We start from the raw sequence: 19,484 nt of genomic DNA, 5'->3' as shown, positions 1-19,484 counted from the left end.
AGACAAAGGAAAATTAGATTTCAGTCTGTATTTATATGTAAAATCTGTTTAAACGGAAAACCGGGAGCCCTAATTATAAAACATTTCTGTATCTGGAAGCATTAACCTTGGTTCCAAGGAAAGACTAATGCAGAGTCTATTTTACCATTTATTCAATGTTTCACTGTGTGACAATGAACTATACTAAAGACAGAAACATTTACTTGCAGATTTCTAGTTAGAAAATGCTTTTTGTATTTCATATAAGTGAGTGTTATTGTTAAAATATGTGATTCTATATTCAGTATTAAATGACCACAAGATAGATAGTAAGTCCAAGCTTGGTGCAAACGAGCACATATAGCTTATGGAAGATAATACATGTTATAAAACTGCTAAATTTTGCAGCTATGATGAAGTTTCTAACCAAATCACATTAGGGTCAAGCTTTCAAATACATGTGTGCTTAGTTCAGCAAGCACATACTCTTGCATACACATACTCTTGTTAAAGAGACCTACCAGTGAATATGACTGCCTATTGCATATTGAATATTTTGACTATGTGTCTTTTTACAATGTATTTTCACCTTAACATCTAAAGCAATATATCAGCTTCATTAATTAATTGCAATTTACATTTTCAGCTTTCTCACCTTTTACAGGGAAATCAGGATGTGAATTTAGAATGGGACCCTGAAATTGTTAGATACTTCAGGGCTTATTTACACACCCTTTGCACCGCTGTTGCATCCTTTTTTTGTGATGTGATTTTCTGAATCGTTTTGTCCACCATAAGCGTGGAAGGGTATGCTCAGACATGAGTCCCTTGCTCACTGCACCATCAGGATTCAAGCAAGCCGGGCCGAAGACGGCTGTAATGCCAGAAACCGGTCCCCGGAAGCTTGTTTCCTTTCCAGTAAAAGAATTGGCTTGGTAGTTTGGTCTGCCCTGTTCCCATGATGCACTGGGCCAGGGACAGACTAGTTTGCATGTAGCCAGGTTCTGAGCTAGGATGGTGCAGCGAGCTAAAAACGATGATAGATCAAGCCGTGATCTGTTGACTGGGTAGGAGTGTTCTGCTTAATTCAGATACTCTGTTCATCACCACCCCCTTTTCTGAATCGTTTTGTCCACCATAAGCGTGGAAGGGTATGCTCAGACATGAGTCCCTTGCTCACTGCACCATCAGGATTCAAGCAAGCCGGGCCGAAGACGGCTGTAATACCAGAAACCGGTCCCCGAAAGCTTGTTTCCTTTCCAGTAAAAGAATTGGCTTGGTAGTTTGGTCTGCCCTGTTCCCATGATGCACTGGGCCAGGGACAGACTAGTTTGCATGTAGCCAGATTCTGAGCTGGGATGGTGCAGTGAGCTAAAAAACAGTGATGGATCAAGCCCTGATCTGTTGACTGGGTAGGAGTGTTCTGCTTAATTCAGATACTCTGTTCATCACCACCCCCTTTTCTGAATCGTTTTGTCCACCATAAGCCTGGAAGGGTATGCTCAGACATGAGTCCCTTGCTCACTGCACCATCAGGATTCAAGCAAGCCGGGCCGAAGACGGCTGTAATGCCAGAAACAGGTCCCCGGAAGCTTGTTTCCTTTCCAGTAAAAGAATTGGCTTGGTAGTTTGGTCTGCCCTGTTCCCATGATGCACTGGGCTAGGGACAGACTAGTTTGCATGTAGCCAGGTTCTGAGCTGGGATGGTGCAGTGAGCTAAAAAACGGTGAAGGATCAAGCCCTGATCTGTTGACTGGGTAGGAGTGTTCTGCTTAATTCAGATACTCTGTTCATCACCACCCCCTTTTCTGAATGCACCGGTGCAGGCACCCTTGCACCATGGTGCAAGGATGCCTGCGCCATGAGGAGATTGCTTTTGTGAAGGAAGGGGCCCCTTCCTGCACAAAAGCAGTCACTGCATGCATTTTCCTCTTTCAATGTGTGCTCGTGCTGTAGAATGCAGCATGCTTTTAAAGAGGAAAAAACTAGGAGAAATTAAAACATTTCTCCTCGTTTCGCTTGGCTACGCCACCCCTATAGATTTCTCGTAAATCTGGAAATGCATCGGTGGACATGGGTGTTGCGTGAGAACACCCAAAGCAACACCCATGTCCAGCCGCTAACACACAAAGTGCTGCGTGAACAGGGGTGATATTTACAAGCACTGGTTAAGTCACGCAGGGTGACTTTACCTGTGCTTGTAAATATCCCTTAGCAGGCTGCGCCACCGGTGCGTCACACAAGGTGATGCACCGGTGGTGTATGAGGCTTGTAAATCTGCCCCTAAATATGAGGCTCAACACTCTACCAATCCCGGACGAAAAAGGAGGTGGTCACATGCAAGTTATGCACATATCACAAATAATCTTGCTGCATCTGTTGTACTGTTGCTCCAAACTGGCCAACGAGCGACGTTGTCTGTTATGCCCCATCTTCAGGGCAAAGTGGGTCAGGAACTGCAGGGAGGCTTCGCACCTGTGCTTTACTGAAAACACATTACCAGAAAGGGTAAACCCAATTTATGTCACTGGGACCTGGGTATGAGACAGTACAAAGTGGGATTGGTCCCAGTAAATTGGTATTCAACATAAATAAACCATAAAGAAATTAAAAACATATTTTTAAAAAACACGTTTTAGATTCAGTAGTCCAATGTTATTTAATCACACTGAACATAAGATTTTATCAAAGCATTAGCATAAATATGTGCCCCAAATAGAAAGGAAAGGGTGTTTTTAAAAATGAAAGAGGGTGTGGTGATTGAAGTGAAGGTAAGAGGGTATATAGAGAAAGTTTGCTGCAAATCTCATAATTCTTGACATGAAACAAACAATGCTCAACCTTAAGCCACATGAATCCAACCAATATCTATATATTGCGTAGCCATGCTTTGAAATAGTATCACCGTGCAGAATCGCTGTTGATTAAGCTTGCGAGCAGTAAAGGTGATGACGTTTCGACCCCAAACCCACTGTAGGTTTCTAAATTCCCTACTGGGGTCTTCCTCAGGACTGAAGTGAAAGGAAAGGAAGGGCACCATAAATTATCCCAGAACGGGGATTGGTCAAGGGTTTGATGAGCACGTAGGCTCCAAAAGGTAGAGAACGGAAAACGGCATTCCGGCAGGGTGAAAGACAAACTTGTCCGTCCCAAATTCCTCTGTGAGAAGCCACCTTAATTGGCCAAACCTTGAAAGAAACACTCACCAACTTTGCAATGTGACTCTTCATATGGACCGCACCTTGCCGCCAGGACCTCCGCTGTGGGGAGGAAAGAAAGTTAACACGGACAATGGGAAGGGAAGGAAAGAAAGTGAATATGGAGAATGGGAGGGGGCGGGAACAAAGTTAACACAGATAACGGGAGGGGGTGGGAAGAAAGTGAATATGGAGAACGGGAGGGGGTGGGACCAAAGTTAACACAGACAACAGGAGGGGGTGGGAAGAAAGTGAATCTGGAGAATGGACGGAGCGGGAACAAAGTTAACACAGACAATGGGAGGGGATGGGAAGAAAGTGAATATGGAGAATGGACGGAGCGGGAACAAAGTTAACACAGACAATGGGAGGGGATGGGAAGAAAGTGAATATGGAGAAAGAGATTGTGTGCGTTGTAGTTTGCATATCTTTTTGGAGAACATGGACAAAGGGAGGGGGTGGGAGGATTGAGAACACGAACGACAGGAGTAGGGCGGGAACACGTACAATGGGAGGGGGGCGGGAGGATGGAGAACACGGACAATGGGAGGGGGCAGGAACAAAGTAAAGCAAAACAGGAAACTAAATAAAGAGTACAAGTACCGTGTAACAACCAAGTAAAGGGGCCAGTAGCCATGGGAGGATACAAATGACGACATGGCCGTACTAAGGAGGGACTGACAAGCTTATTAAGGACATCAGACGCCAGCATTTATGAATGGCAAAGACATAAGCCAATGAAAAATGTGGGAGGGGCTTCTCCTCCACACTCTACCTACAACATATCCCCAGAGCAGCGCTTGCGCACTGGCTCAGGCTTAACCTGAAAATGCAGCATGCTGCCAGGGCATCTATACTTTTCAATAATGATGAGAGAATGGTGTGCGTGGGACCTCGTCCCAAAGGTGACTTTCATGCCCGGGGATCCAATTCCATGGGCCAGCTGTACTGCTGTGCAGAGGTCTATCCAGAGGGACAGACAGAGAGAGTATTAGGATTCCTGGTTGCAGAGATTAGGATTTCTGGGTGCAGGGCAGGCAGGTAAACAGAGCTTTGGTCCCTGGAGTTAAGAAAAAAGGCTGCTTCTGCTGGCATGTGCTGGCTTCTGTGAAGCCCCACAGAACAAGTTATGCATGTGGGGAGATGGCAGGGCCACTGGGGCAGTCCCTCAATCCACAACAATTGAATAGTGGATGTTCCAAGTGAGATTGGGCACCCAAAAATTAACATTTAAAGAAGGAAAAGAAAAGAATAATGAATGGGTGGCTTGAGCTGCTCGTTTATTATTCACTGCTTCTGGCCAGGACTGCCCCAAAATGCCTTTCAAGGGCTAATTTGCATATTTATTCTTGCTTTTGGTGCCCCAATCTGGGGGGGGGGCACAACCAACATGTTGCAAAAGTATAGTGGGGGTCTGCAGGGAGTGAAGCTGCTACCCAGAAATCATTTAACAGTAACTCTATGTTGGGAAAGCGGCAGAGGCAAGATGGCGGCGGCTCACCAGTCCGCTGTGAGACACTCTCCTGTGCCGAGCCGAACAATGGGCTAGGAGAAGGGTTAGGACCTTGCAACACCCACTGAGACACCGTGAAAAGCGATGTTAACAGATGCAGCGAGGAATGACATTAGCAAATAATTCTTACACTACAAGAGTTAAAAAGAATGAATAATGAGTGGCGCCTGCTTTAAAGCGTCTGGAGACTCGGCATTTTTACCTGTGCAGTCACGCTCACGACTCCACTACATCGCATCAGCACTTGGCCTTACGGTGTTAAGGCTCTTCATTCAGCTCCACGATCAGTCGAGTAGTGCACCTGGTAACGACTACCTTCAAGTGAAGACATCGATGGCTCCGAAAAATGCTGCAGCGGTGACAGCCGCCTCGAAAACCCGGGCAGCCAAGCAAGCGCTCCGCGATCAAAAATTAGCTGCAAGACGTGCTGGCTCGCTGACAGATGAAGCAGCCAGATCAGATGGGGGACAGGTCCAGCTCCAGCTCCATCCAAAGCAGCTGAAAGCGGCAAAAGACATCAACACTCCGGGTCCAGGTCCCTCCGTTGTAGACCTGCTTCGGAAGACGCCGGCCGGAGCTGCTCCCTCCCCCTCCATGCAACACGCAACAAGCGGGACGCTGATTGCAGCGCCGCCAGCAACCCCGGCGGCACTCCCCAACACGGATTAGTCAGTGGCAGCAGCAGCGGCATCCTTGACTGAGCTACCCACTGGAGCAAGCCCCACAGTAAGTTTTACACCGTTTGTTACTGCCGTAGCTACAGCTGACCCGCTATTACCGCCGCAATGTCCAACAGATACAACGGAAGGGCCAGGGAGTTACACTGCAGAGGCAGTGGTAGTAGAAAAGACTACAGCAATATCGGCGCAGTCACAACTACAAGCACCAGAAACTACAGTGGGGACAGATGTACTGATTCAAGCACGAGGCTCAATAACAGCTGAGCCTCCAGTACTCACTCCAAATACAGCTGCCCCCACAATTGGTACATGCTGCGCAACAAATATGCCCACTCATCCACAGCTTGAAAGGCACTCGGTACTACCAAATCTGGCTAACGAGGAGGGCAAACTAACATCACCTTTTCCAGCACAAACACTCGCTCAGACTCAAGGCGCTTCTGCATCAGTTGGAAAAGAAAATGACGAAGAGTTAACATTGCCTATGCCAGACTATACTGGTGGAGCCGGAATCGCGTCTGATACAGATTTGGAACCTCTTGAATTCTATACTATCTCCGAAGGTCGCGAGGATCAAGGCTGGCACCATGACTTAGATTCTGATTTAGACCCTTTATCCGACCTGCACACAGGCTCCAGTACCAGCACTCAGGATAGTGATGTGGATGAACTTTTGGGGGAAGCTACAGCCGGAAGACACACAGTGATTAAAAAAAAGAGAAGCCATCATGGCCCAGTAGGCCCTCACCGGGAATGTATCCCCGCAACAGCCTCCAGCTCTCAGGGGGCCTCTTCCTCGAAGGAGCAAGATACTACCTTAACTGCGGTAATGGACACGGTGCTGCAGGCAATCGCATCCCATAGACAACAAACTTCTAAGGATGGTCGGAAAGCTCAGCAAGCTCTACAAAAGGTACAAGGGGTGGTACGTAAGCTTTCAAAAACAGTGGCAGCTTCCAATGCAAGAATGACTGATATGGAAGATCGAATTGTGGTTATTGAGGCTGAAGCAACAGTGGTGAAAGAGCAGGTTGATGCCCATGACGCTGAGCTGACTGATGTAAGATGGAAGCTTGAGCAGATGGAAAATCGAATGCTTCGCAACAATCTCCGAATACTGGGAGTTCCTGAGAAAAGAGAAGGAGATAACATACGCGTCTTTGTGATCCAACTCTTTAAAGACACTTTCCCTGAGCTATCCTCATGGAACTGGGAACTTGAAGTTCAGCGTGTTCACAGAACCCCCGCTACATTACGGGCTATCAATTCGCAAAGCAAATATCCTAGGGCAATTCTGGTCTATTTTGGCAACTTTTTGTTACGTCAAGCCATTGCAGAGAAAGCTAGACCTGAGGCCCATCGGTCCCGAGGTGACATTTCATATTTTGTCAGGCTGGATTTCTGCCACACAACTGTGGAGCGGAGATGGCGACTCCGTCAGCTAATTAAACCCTTTTTGGACAAAAAAGCTAAGGTTTACTTGAATAACCCAGCCACACTCAAAGTGTTGTATAATGGTCAGGTTAAATTTTTTTCTTCCGAAATCAAAGCAAAGGTTTTTTTAGATAGCCTGACCTAAAAATTTTTTTGAATTAATAGTTTTTCTTCCTAAGAATTCCTAAGAAATCTAAATGCAATGTTTATTATGATTACTGTATAACCCCCAGATGGTGGGTTTTGATTTACGATATAGAAGGTATAAGCATATTTCAAAGTCCTAAGCTTAATACCAACTCCTATCTTTTTTGATAACCGCTTAGAATGGGACTAAGTATATGCTGTTTAGTTTATTATCACTACAATGAATTTTCTGTTAGCATTTATGGGTTCTTTTGTCTGGCTCACTGGGCACCACGGGGTCCTAGTATGATTACTCCATTTCAGCTTTACCTGTCTCCTGTTTTTATACCTTTCTGCTAGCCTGCACATGTGTTATTAGATGTACAAAGAAATAATAATAAGGCACGGGTCAGGGGTGTCTCTCCATCACTATAGACTCTAGCTAGAGTCTACATGCCTCAAAGGGTGGTGTGCGGGGGGAGGCGGGTGGGGAAGGCCTTGGGGAAGGCCTTGGGGAGGGGGTCGAGGAGGGGGGGAGGGAAGGGGGAAAAAAATAAAAAGATTGGCAAATTCGGTCACAGATTACGTTATACAAGGAGAAAAAGCGGTGGAAAGCAAAACTGTATTATGTACCTTAAGGAGAATGGAGGTTTTAAGCTCCCACATATTAAAACTGGGTTAGTTTTTCAAGTTAATAAATGGGGAGAATAAGCCTATGCACGTGGAACGTGGCAGGCCTCAACCATAAAGATAAAAGGGCCCAGCTATTTCAATTAACACGACAAAATCCAGTTGATGTATTATGTCTCCAAGAGACACATATAGCATATTCTGACAGAGATCTACTTAAACTACCTGGTTATAATCTAATGGCAGCTACATCCCAAACATCCAAAACTAGAGGGGTAGCCATTCTAGCCAAACCTATAATAGGTCTCCCAATTCGTAAATTAGCCGATAAACATGGTAGATGGGTCATAATTCAGCTTCAGCTGGGTATTACTATTTGTGCAAAATATGGCCCAAATTTAGATGACCCTGCTATTTTTCGGGAGCTCGAAATCGAATTGGCCTCTTGGTCTGGCCCTCTGGTTTTCTGCGGAGATTTTAATATCGACACAGGGCTGTCCTCTGGGAACTATCTATCTCCAAATTATAAAGGGCGTAAACCAAAGGTATACAGAGCACTGGATCAGATGATGAAAAGTCATAATTTGGTTGACGTCTGGGGTCTACTCCAGGGGCCAAATGTCGATGGTTTTACATATTTCTCCTTCCCCCATAATAAATACGTTAGAATCGATTATATTATGTCAACTATAGAGGAGAAGGATATCATAGAAATAACCAAATCCCCGAAAACTTTATCTGACCACAATGCACTGACCTTTACCTTTGATACGGCTAATTTAGTTAAACCAATAACACAATGGACTTTTGATAGGAGGTTATTGGTTAATCAGGAATACATAACGTATATTAAATCATGGACCCAGTCCTTTTTTGAGTGTAATCAGTTCAGTGCACCCCGTATAATAGTTTGGGATTGTTTTAAAGCAGCATTGAGGGGAGAGACTATCTCATTTGTAGCTAATAAACGAAAGATAGAAAAGCAGTCTAACATACAAATGATGCAAGAACTTTCCAATCTCGAGGCCCTCCGTGCCTCCCAGTTAAATCAGTCTCGAAGAGGGCAAGTCGATCCTACCTTAGATCCTGGGAAAATCTTAAATAAAATAATGATTCTAAAAAAGTAATAGTACGCCAATTCAAAAAGCTGCGGAAATCTACCAGGCTAATAAGGATAGATTATATGAATCAGGGGAGAATGTGGGGAAGCAGCTAGCATTACGTACTCGACAAAAACAATCACTAAGTAGTATTAAGAAGATAGAATTTGAGGGCAATGTGTATACAACTCCCAAAGACATTGTTAAAATATTTCAAAAGTATTACCAAAAACTTTATGGTAGTGATATATCATACTCTAACAACGAAATAACAACATTCTTAAATAACTGGCTCCCAGATCAGACTTTTCACAACATAATCGATGAAGAAAATAAGATTTACTTGGACAGAGAGATTACGATCACTGAAGTGGAGATTGCATTAGCCGAGATGGCCAATGGCAAATCGGCAGGACTGGATAAAATTCCATTGGATCTATATAAAATCCTTGGTAATCAGATAACTCCTTTCCTGTTCGATTTGTTTCTTGGAGTGCAATACCACTCAATTCCCCCTGAGTCATGGAAGCAAACATATATAATAATTTTTCATAAAAAGGGTAAACCACCTCACCTGCCTTCCTCATATAGGCCTATATCCTTGATTAACTCCGACTCAAAACTATATGCCAAAATACTTGCAAATCGACTGAGCGGGGTCATCGAACGACTTGTATCCCCGTGGCAACACGGCTTTATCCCCGGCAAAGGCACTACAGACCATACTCGTAGAGCCATAACCCTATTTGACATCATGGGCGCCACGGGGGGCGAGATGTCGATGATCCTCCTCGATGCCGAAAAGGCATTCGATCGAGTATCATGGCAGTTTCTCTGGAATATCTTGGAAAGTAAAAATTTTGGTAACAACTTTATTAATGCCATCAAAGCCATCTACATCAACCCCACGGCTAAAATTTCTATAGCTGGTAATGAGTCGGAGGTTATTACGGTCCAGAGAGGTACAAGGCAGGGTTGCCCATGTTCCCCGGTCTTATTCGCACTTTATATCGATCCCCTTATTCAAAAATTATTAACTTCACCAGCTATCCAACCAGTTATTACTGGGTCCTTCTCTACCAAAGTTATGGCATATGCGGACGACATTGCCGTAATAACCACCAAGCCGTCTGAAGCAGTCTCTGAAATTGAGACAATTACTCAAGCTTTTGGGAAGTATTCAGGGTACTCTATGAATAGAGATAAAACCATGGTATTAGCCACTAATAATACCCAATACGAAAGCACACTTAGGGTTGAACAGGCTACTTATCTAGGAGTAGTTCTCTCGGCGGAGATAAGTAAGATTAGCGAAATAAATTATTCTCCCCTCATTGATAAAATTAAAAGTGATCTTAGAAGGGTAGACAGTTTACATCTTTCTATTATAGGTAGGGCCAACTATGTTAAAATGAACATATTTTCGCGGGTTTTATACTTTTTCAGAGCAATCCCTCTACTCCCTGGGGAACACTTTATAAAGACTATAGATTCCTTCATTGCAAAATTTATGTGGAGTTACGGAAAAATAAGGCGGGCCCTTCCCCTGCTAGCACTCCCTCAAAGTAGAGGTGGCTTAGCTTTACCAAATTTAAGATTATATTTTTGGGCATCATTAGTACAACATATGGATCCTCTTTTTACTGCTAAACTTGGAGTTCCAACCTCTATAACTCCATATATACCATCTATATATGAGCTTAGTTTAGGCGAAAAACATAAGGGACTACTTTTAAGGCAGGTAGAACCATCATATTATAAAAAAATTAAATTAAAGACTGTTCTAGATGCTCGTGCAGTATGGAAAGCTATCTGTAAACATCTAGGTATTCCTATATATACGAAATATACACCATTATGGCAATGCAAAATTTTTCCCAACATCCCTAACGACAGTAGATTCCAGAGGTGGGAGCTCCTAGGCATTAAAACAATCGGTGATTTTTTTGGTAATAATCTCCCACTATCTTTTGAGTCTTTTCAAGTAAGATATAATGTCCCGCGAGTGATTTTTTAAAATGTTATCAAATATCAGCTAGTATCTATAATACTAAACCAAAAATTCTACTAGATAACATTCCACTATTCGATCTTATAGGGAAAAAATCTACAAGAATTGGGGTCCTATATCAGTTACTCTTGGCTAATACCCCTGATGATTTAGAGCGCACGGAACAATCTTGGGCCTTAAAATTAGTTAATCCCAATGTAGATATAGATCTCTCATTAACCCTCTCAATAAAATATTTTATAGCCTCTAATTTAAAGGCTCAATATTACAGAATCATTTATAATCTATACTATACGCCAGCTAAATTATTTGCTTGGGGGCTCAGGATTGATGATAATTGTCCTAGATGTAAACAACCACTTGCAAATCTCCTGCATATGTTTGCTGAATGCCCTACACTGGCAACAATCAAAGCTATGATATTGGAATATTGGACCCAAATCTTTGGGCACCGAATAAATGATTCTATAACATTGCTCCTACTAGGTCATGATGACTCTTTGAAACACAACAGTGAAGAACAGGCGGTACTTTTTCTGGGATATGCCGTGCTTCGGATAATTTTAGCAGCTAGGTGGAAAGATACAGAGCCTCCTACCTTTAATATGTGGCTTAGTCGTTTTATAGCTATCTATAAACAAGAAACTGCAATATATGCCACTAGAGGTAGGAAAATGAGAGCAATAGGAAAACAGATATGGGAACCTATTACCAGATGGTATAATATGGAAAGGGGAAACCAGATGCAGGACATTTGATGCATTTTGATTCTGATACTATATTCCCTTTTTTCTTTTTCTTTTTCCTTTTCTGTTTTTTTTTCATTATCGTTATATTTTTCTTATTTTTTCTTTCTTTTTTTTCTTTCATTTTTTCTCCTTGAGGTAGAATTTTGTTTATTTACTTTAACATGTGTTTGTATTCATATTGTATTCCATGCATATCGTATCAATCTATATTGATTTTGTTTTGTACACATGTTTTGTTAATTGAATTTGCCAATAAAAAAATAAAAAAATAAAAAAAACAGTAACTCTATGTTTCCTAGGGCCTATGGAGCATGATTCCAAGAAAAGGTAATAATGTTCTTAAGCTTTTCTTCAGGTAGAGCTTTGGCTCTTTAGTTGAAGGGTTGAATGGTATTTTGTTGTTGGTTTTATGACTGTATAGTGTAGCCTGAGTAGTATAAATTAAATGTTTTCCTAATGTTTATGTTTAATATAATTAACTTGAACATACTTAAAGTACTTAAATAACCTTAAAATTAGTAAATAATTATTGTAAGTTAAAAAAAACACAATTTGATTTCTTTATACATATATATATTTATGAACGTAATATAAATAAAAAATATACAATATTTTTACCATAGGATAGCGGAAAGGGTAAAATCTACTATTACCACTCCAGTAGGTGCAACCGTAGAGAAAGCGTTGGATAGCGTAGGGGTAAAAATGACTATTCCCACTCCAGTGAGTGCAACAGTAGGGAAAGCGTTGGATAGCGTAGGGGTAAAAATTACTATTCCCACTCCAGAGAGTGCAACAGTGAGGAAAGTGTTGGATAGCGTAGGGGTAAAAATTACTATTCCCACTCCAGAGAGTGCAACAGTAGGGAAAGCGTTGGATAGTGGGAGGGTAAAAATTACTATTCCCACTCCAGTGAGTGCAACAGTAGGGAAAGCGTTGGATAGCGTAGGGGTAAAAATTACTATTCCCACTCCAGAGAGTGCAACAGTAGGGAAAGCGTTGGATAGCGTAGGGGTAAAGATTACTATTCCCACTCCAGAGAGTGCAACAGTAGGGAAAGCGTTGGATAGCGTAGGGGTAAAAATTACTATTCCCACTCCAGAGAGTGCAACAGTAGGGAAAACGTTGGATAGTGGGAGGGTAAAAATTACTATTCCCACTCCAGTGAGTGCAACAGTAGGGAAAGCGTTGGATAGCGTAGGGGTAAAAATTACTATTCCCACTCCAGAGAGTGCAACAGTAGGGAAAGCGTTGGATAGCGTAGGGGTAAAATTTACTATTCCCACTCCAGAGAGTGCAACAGTAGGGAAAGCGTTGGATAGCGTAGGTGTAAAAATTACTATTCCCACTCCAGAGAGTGTAACAGTAGGGAAAGCATTGGATAGCGTAGGGGTAAAAATTACTATTCTCACTCCAGAGAGTGCAACAGTAGGGAAAGCATTGGATAGCGTAGAGGTAAAAATTACTATTCCCACTCCAGTGAGTGCAACAGTAGGGAAAGCGTTGGATAGCTTAGGGGTAAAAATTACTATTCCCACTCCAGCGAGTGCAACAGTAGGGAAAGTAAATACTTCATATATGAATAAAAATAAATTAAATATTAATAACAATGACAAATTAATTAAAAGTAATTAACAATTTAATATAATATGATAATTAATCAATTAAAAATACAAATAAAAATTAATTATTAAAAATAATTACCTATTAATACAAATTATTTACCAATTAACAATTAATTAATAAACAATTAAAAAATAATTCACAATTAATTCAAAACAAATACCAATAAATAAATAAAAAAATTAAATGAATTACAACTAAATTACTTCCCACCCTTTTCCCCTATAAACCCACAACCCGCTACAGAAAATAAATTAATAAAATTAACATAGTTATCAAAAAATCAATTAATAAAAATTAATTACCAATTATATTTTAATTAATTACCAATTCAAAATTAATTAACAATTAATTCAAGATAAATACCAATAAATAAATTAAAATATTTAATTAATTAGAATTAAATTACTTCCCACCCTATTACCCTATAAACCCACAACCCGCTACAGAAAATAAATTAATAAAATTAACATAATTATCAAATAATCAATTAATAAAAATGTATTACCAATTATATATCAATTAGTTACCAATTAAAAAATAAATACCAATTAATTCAAAATAAATACCAATAAATAAACATATTTAAATAATTATAATTAAATTACTTCTCACCTTATTCCCCTATAAACCCACAACCCGCTACAGAATTATATTACGCAAAAATTAAATACCATAAAATTAATTACTTAAAATAAATTATAAAATAAATATACACTTTTCACACATATACTAACATAAAAAACACTTCAAAAAATGTGATATTATTTAAAAATCGATATTAAGTTACATACCTCAAATTCAATATTTTTGTTGTCTATATTCTGTCCATTCGATATTTTGTCCATTCTATTTTTTGAATTCGATATTACTGCTATTCTATTCGATATTTTTGTTGTCTATATTCTGTCCATTCGATATTGTGTCCATTTTATATTTTTAATTCGAAATTACTGCAATTCGATATTTTTAACTCGATATTTCGACTGTATACCGAATTCTAGAAGTGACGCAGTGAAATCTGATAGATTTCACTGCGCCACTTCTACAAGGATTTTTGGGTGGGAATGCCTACCTGGTGCAGGTATAATGCAGCGCAGGGCTTTACAAAGTGACGCATCTGCTTAGATGCGTCACTTCTAAATAGGGACCATCATCGAGCATTTTATAGGCTGCCTGTGCGTCACAAAAAGTGATGCAACGGCAGCGCAAAAGTGTCGCAAGGCCTCATAAATAAGGCCCATAGATTGTATGGGTGCACAAAAAGACCAAAAGAGGCACATGTGCCTGAACAACCTAAAGCTGAATTATTTAATAAATCCCCAGCACAGAGGTATGCACACACACGGGCAGTAAAGGGATTAAACATGTATATAGGGTCACTCTGCTATGATATCACATATGAACCATGAATAAATCATGTAAATGAAATGTAAGTGATTAGCCAGAATGTTTCCAGGGCGACCCTATGCTAGACTGGTATATATTGGAAAATAAACGTGTTCCCTTTTAGGCAATGAGTATGCTGGTGTAGTGGCATCACTTTTTATAATATTATTTTGATATATAATTATCTATGCTGATGAATCCTGCCATTTATTTTTAGGACTGTAGTCCACAAAGTCACAACTGCCTTCTTCTCAAGTGAAAAGATAAATGATAAGAGGAACTAAATGAATTATGAGTGCATGAAAATCTCAAGATACAGAGCTCCTACTAACACCATATAGAGGCAGCAGAAAAGCGAAAAGGACATTCACTCCTACATAAGTGCATGGTGCAGAGATAGATATTGCACAATAAGGTAGATAGATAACTGCTTCAATCCGCCTCCCAATACCAAACCAACACCTTCCTCTGTGGTTCCTCTCACTGTGGGATCATTTGAACCCATCACTACTATTTTAAAGCAAACCCAAATGCAAGCCGACCCAATGCAACCCATGTCATCACATCAAGTATTGCTGGAACATCACTCCGCACTCCACCTCTTGCAATACCTCAGCCATCCCTGGCAACCCCAGCCTGGCCTTTATACTCTCAAAGTTTGAGGCACGAGCAAAGTTAAGAAGACAGTCAAGACAAAGATGAGATACTGTAGCTGTTTTATTGTAGTTACCACAGACATTTGCATTGTGCAGTAGGACAACTGGGTTTGCCTATCTATTTGGTAGCCCAGTTTATTCTGAACAAGTCATGAAAATTCTAAAGTAAAGTTGCATACAAAAAATAAAACCATTTCGCGTTTCTCCAAATCATGCCAAATTAGTTACACCAGTATAAGTACTAGTTTACAAGGCCGGACTGGGAACCAAAACTGGCCCTGGCAACGAGCTTGGTCGCCCTCCCTGGGAGTGGCCGAGCTGTTTGCCAGGGATGGTTTTGGACGATTTTGTTACAGGGGCCGATTTTGCAGCTATGTTGCAAAAAAACAGCCTTGTAACAAAAGCAGCCCCCAGGGGCCCAAAATCGCCCCCCAACCTGGCGGCCCACCGGGGAAACTCCCGGTGCCCACCACGGCCAATCCGGCCCTGCTAGTTTATGAAAAGCAGAGTCAACTGTGGCTCTTGAATACTGAAAATTATGAAACTCTGCAATTTTATTCTTCACAAATTGGGTTATCACCATCGCTGTGGATAACAATTACCATTTAATGCTGTCCTCAATTTTTTTTAGAAAAGTAAACTATTGTTTATCACTGACAACACTTAGGGGTATATGCACTACGATTTTGCACCATGTTTGTGTCACAAAAGTGATGCAAATCGACACAAAATCTTTTATTTGCAATTTATTTTCCAGTGCAAAACCTATTTTGAGGTGGAATTGTACTTGAAAGTAGCGCAAAGCAGCGTCTAGTGCTGCTTTGCATTACTTAGCACCAAGGGGGAGTTCCAGGGATGGTGCATGGGCATGCCCATGCAATTGCAATTTTTTTTAGGCAAAACCCTATGTACTAAAAACAGTAGACAAGGTTGTGCATCAAAAAATAATGCCCTTTTGAAATAGCACCTTCAAGGAGAAATGCTTTGATGTCCCTTTTCTTTTCCTCTTTTTGCTTGTGTGCTGCATTGTACAGCACACATACAAAGTAGGAAAAGTTTTAAAGTTACCATAATTATAGTATTTTTTACTTGAGGGGGACCATTCCAGTACAGAATCTTTACTAGACTCACACAGACACCTATGTGCGTAGCTCTCAGCAGCCTAATTGTGCGGCGCAGGCACAAGGGAGAGAGGAGGCGAGTGCCATATCTCTGTAGATCTGACGTGGTTCTGCTCTCTCCTCATGCAATGCTGCTGAGCATTTTTGCTTGCTGTGCTGAGTGAAAATGTGGATATATACTCCTCAGTGTTGTAATGTATGATATTGGAATTTATATAAAACTTTCCTACCCCTTACGATGCCCAACCACGTTTGGATGGTTGAAGGCTACTCTGTTTGTTGAGAATGTTTGCCATAGATTCGATGTTGCTTTTTAGGTCTCGCCTGTCGATGCGCATGCGCATCGAGCAAGCGAGACTATGGGGGCTTATCCACTCTTTATCCACTGCAAGGAATCGTGGCGATTCCTTGCAGTGCCCGTGACTTTTAAGCTCAATGCGCATGCGCATTGAGCTTAAAAGCGCGTGCACGTCCGTCTTGTTTTACCCGCTCCGCCCCCTCCCCTTCCCGCCGTGTCGCATTTCTCCTCCCCCTCCCCTCTCTTCCCTCCGTCTTCTTTGTTTATTTTACCCGCTCCGCCCCCTCCCCTTCCCGCCGTGTCGCATTTCTCCTCCCCCCTCCCCTCTCTTCCCTCCGTCTTTTTGTTTATTTTACCCGCTCCGCCCCCTCCCCTTCCCGCCGTGTCGCATTTCTCCTCCCCCCTCCCCTCTCTTCCCTCCGTCTTGTTTGTTTATTTTTTTTCTTCTCTGCCTCGTTAACCTGCCGTGTGCGTTTGTTTTGTTGTCCAATTAATGTTTTTTTGCAGGCAAAGGCCTCTCTCTTCGCCTTTGTGACGCGCAGCTCTGTTTCTCCTCTGGTCTCTGATGAACTAGCCCCGTGTCTCCTTTCTCCTCCTGCCTCCTGTGATGTGTGCATGCCCAATGCTTTTGTGTTAGTCCTCTTTCGGATGCCGTCTCCGCCCCGGTGTCTCCCCCTTTCTGTCTCGGAAGCTGACGCCCACCCAGTCTGTTTCCCTCTTGCCTCTGCACAGATTGTCTTTTCTTCCTCTCTTTTGCGCCCATGTGTCTGATGCACACATTTTGCTTTTTGTTGTCATCTTAATGTCTGTTTAGCTGAATTATTCCTATGCAGTTTTAAAGATGCATCAATAACTTGCAGTTGTTTTAATCCTTCTGCCTGACAAGCTGTCTTTACATGATCTGAGACTTTCCCCCCAAATGAATGGGTGATTTTAGGTGTGGCATTAGCCAAGACTTATTTCATTTTTAGTAAAATTGTATATAACATACTTACAAGGGTCTTCAGTCAGCCACCCCTCTCCATTGGTCTGCTGTTGTCATTCACTGCTCACTACAGCAGGGGGCGGTGGATCGAGCAGATCGAGACTGGATATGTTCACGGAGTTTCAGCAGTCCACCCTCTCACAAGGTGCACATGCGCACACAAAGTAGTTCCGTTTTAGGCTTGAGGCTTCAATGGCGGAGTTTGTTTTTTTTTGTGCCCAGAAAATATATTTTTGCATTAAGGTAATTTAATTTTTACATAATGACGAGTGGCTGGGCACATCTTTCAACAATGGCGTTTTACCAAAGCAATGTAAACCAGCATTGGCAAAGCAAAAAGGCCAGACTTCTTAGCTTTTTCAGAACTGTTTTAGAACTGTGCTGGGTTTTAAACAGCAGAACTGTCAAGCATTGCTCTAGCAATATACATGGAGTTTGGTTTGGGCCTGCCTCTCTCAAACATTAGCTTACTTGACTAACTATTTACAGCTGTTGGCTGGAGACTGTCATGTCTGGGTTCATTATGATATTCTGAGCGTTAAAACATACACTGCCAAAGGCGCCTTCACATCCTCACCCCCTCATCCTCACACACCCTCACTCACCCTCAGCCTCACTCACCCTCAACCCCTCACCCTCACTCACCCTCACTCACCCTCACCCTCACTCACCCTCACCCACACTCACCCTCACTCACCCTCACTCACCCTCACCCTCACCCTCACTCACCCTCACTCACACTCACCCTCACTCACCCTCAACCCCTCACCCTCACTCACCCTCACCCACACTCACCCTCACTCACCCTCAACGCCTCACCCTCACTCACCCTCAACCCCTCACCCTCACTCACCCTCAACCCCTCACCCTCACTCACCCTCACTCACCCTCACTTACCCTCACTTACCCTCAACCCTTCACCCTCAACCCCTCACTCACCCTCACTCTCACTCACCCTCACTCTCACTCACCCTCACTCTCACTCACCCTCACTCACCCTCAACCCCTCAGCATCACCCTCACTCACCCTCACTCACCCTCAACCCCTCACCTACCCTCACCCTCAACCCCTCACCCTCACTCACCCTCAACACCTCACTCGCCCTCACCCTCACTCACCCTCAACACCTCACCCTCAACCTCAACCCCTCACCCTCACTCACCCTCACCCACCCTCACTCACCCTCACTCACCCTCAACCCCTCACCCTCACTCACCCTCAACCCCTCACCCTCACTCAACCTCACCCTCACTCACCCTCACTCACCCTCACTCACCCTCACCCTCACCCACACTCACCCTCACTCACCCTCAACCCCTCACCCTCACTCACCCTCACCCACACTCACCCTCACTCACCCTCAATGCCTCACCCTCACTCACCCTCAACCCCTCACCCTCACTCACCCTCAACCCCTCACCCTCACTCACCCTCACTTACCCTCAACCCTTCACCCTCAACCCCTCACTCACCCTCACTCTCACTCACCCTCACTCTCACTCACCCTCACTCACCCTCAACCCCTCAGAATCACCCTCACTCACCCTCACCCTCACTCACCCTCAACTCCTCACCTACCCTCACCCTCAACCCCTCACCCTCACCCTCACTCACCCTCAACACCTCACTCGCCCAAACCCTCACTCACCCTCAACACCTCACCCTCAACCTCAACCCCTCACCCTCACTCACCCTCACCCACCCTCACTCTCACTCACCCTCAACCCCTCACCCTCACTCACCCTCACTCACCCTCAACCCCTCACCCTCACTCACCCTCACCCACACTCACCCTCACCCTCACTCACCCTCAACCTCACCCTCACTCACCCTCACCCTCACTCACCCTCACCCACACTCACCCTCACTCACCCTCAACCCCTCACCCTCACTCACCCTCACCCACACTCACCCTCACTCACCCTCAACGCCTCACCCTCACTCACCCTCAACCCCTCACCCTCACTCACCCTCAACCCCTCACCCTCACTC

This window comes from Lissotriton vulgaris, chromosome 3_1 (genome assembly GCF_964263255.1).
Source record: "Lissotriton vulgaris chromosome 3_1, aLisVul1.2, whole genome shotgun sequence".
In the NCBI taxonomy this organism is placed as follows: domain Eukaryota; kingdom Metazoa; phylum Chordata; class Amphibia; order Caudata; family Salamandridae; genus Lissotriton; species Lissotriton vulgaris.
Note: the sequence above shows the minus strand (reverse complement) of the source record.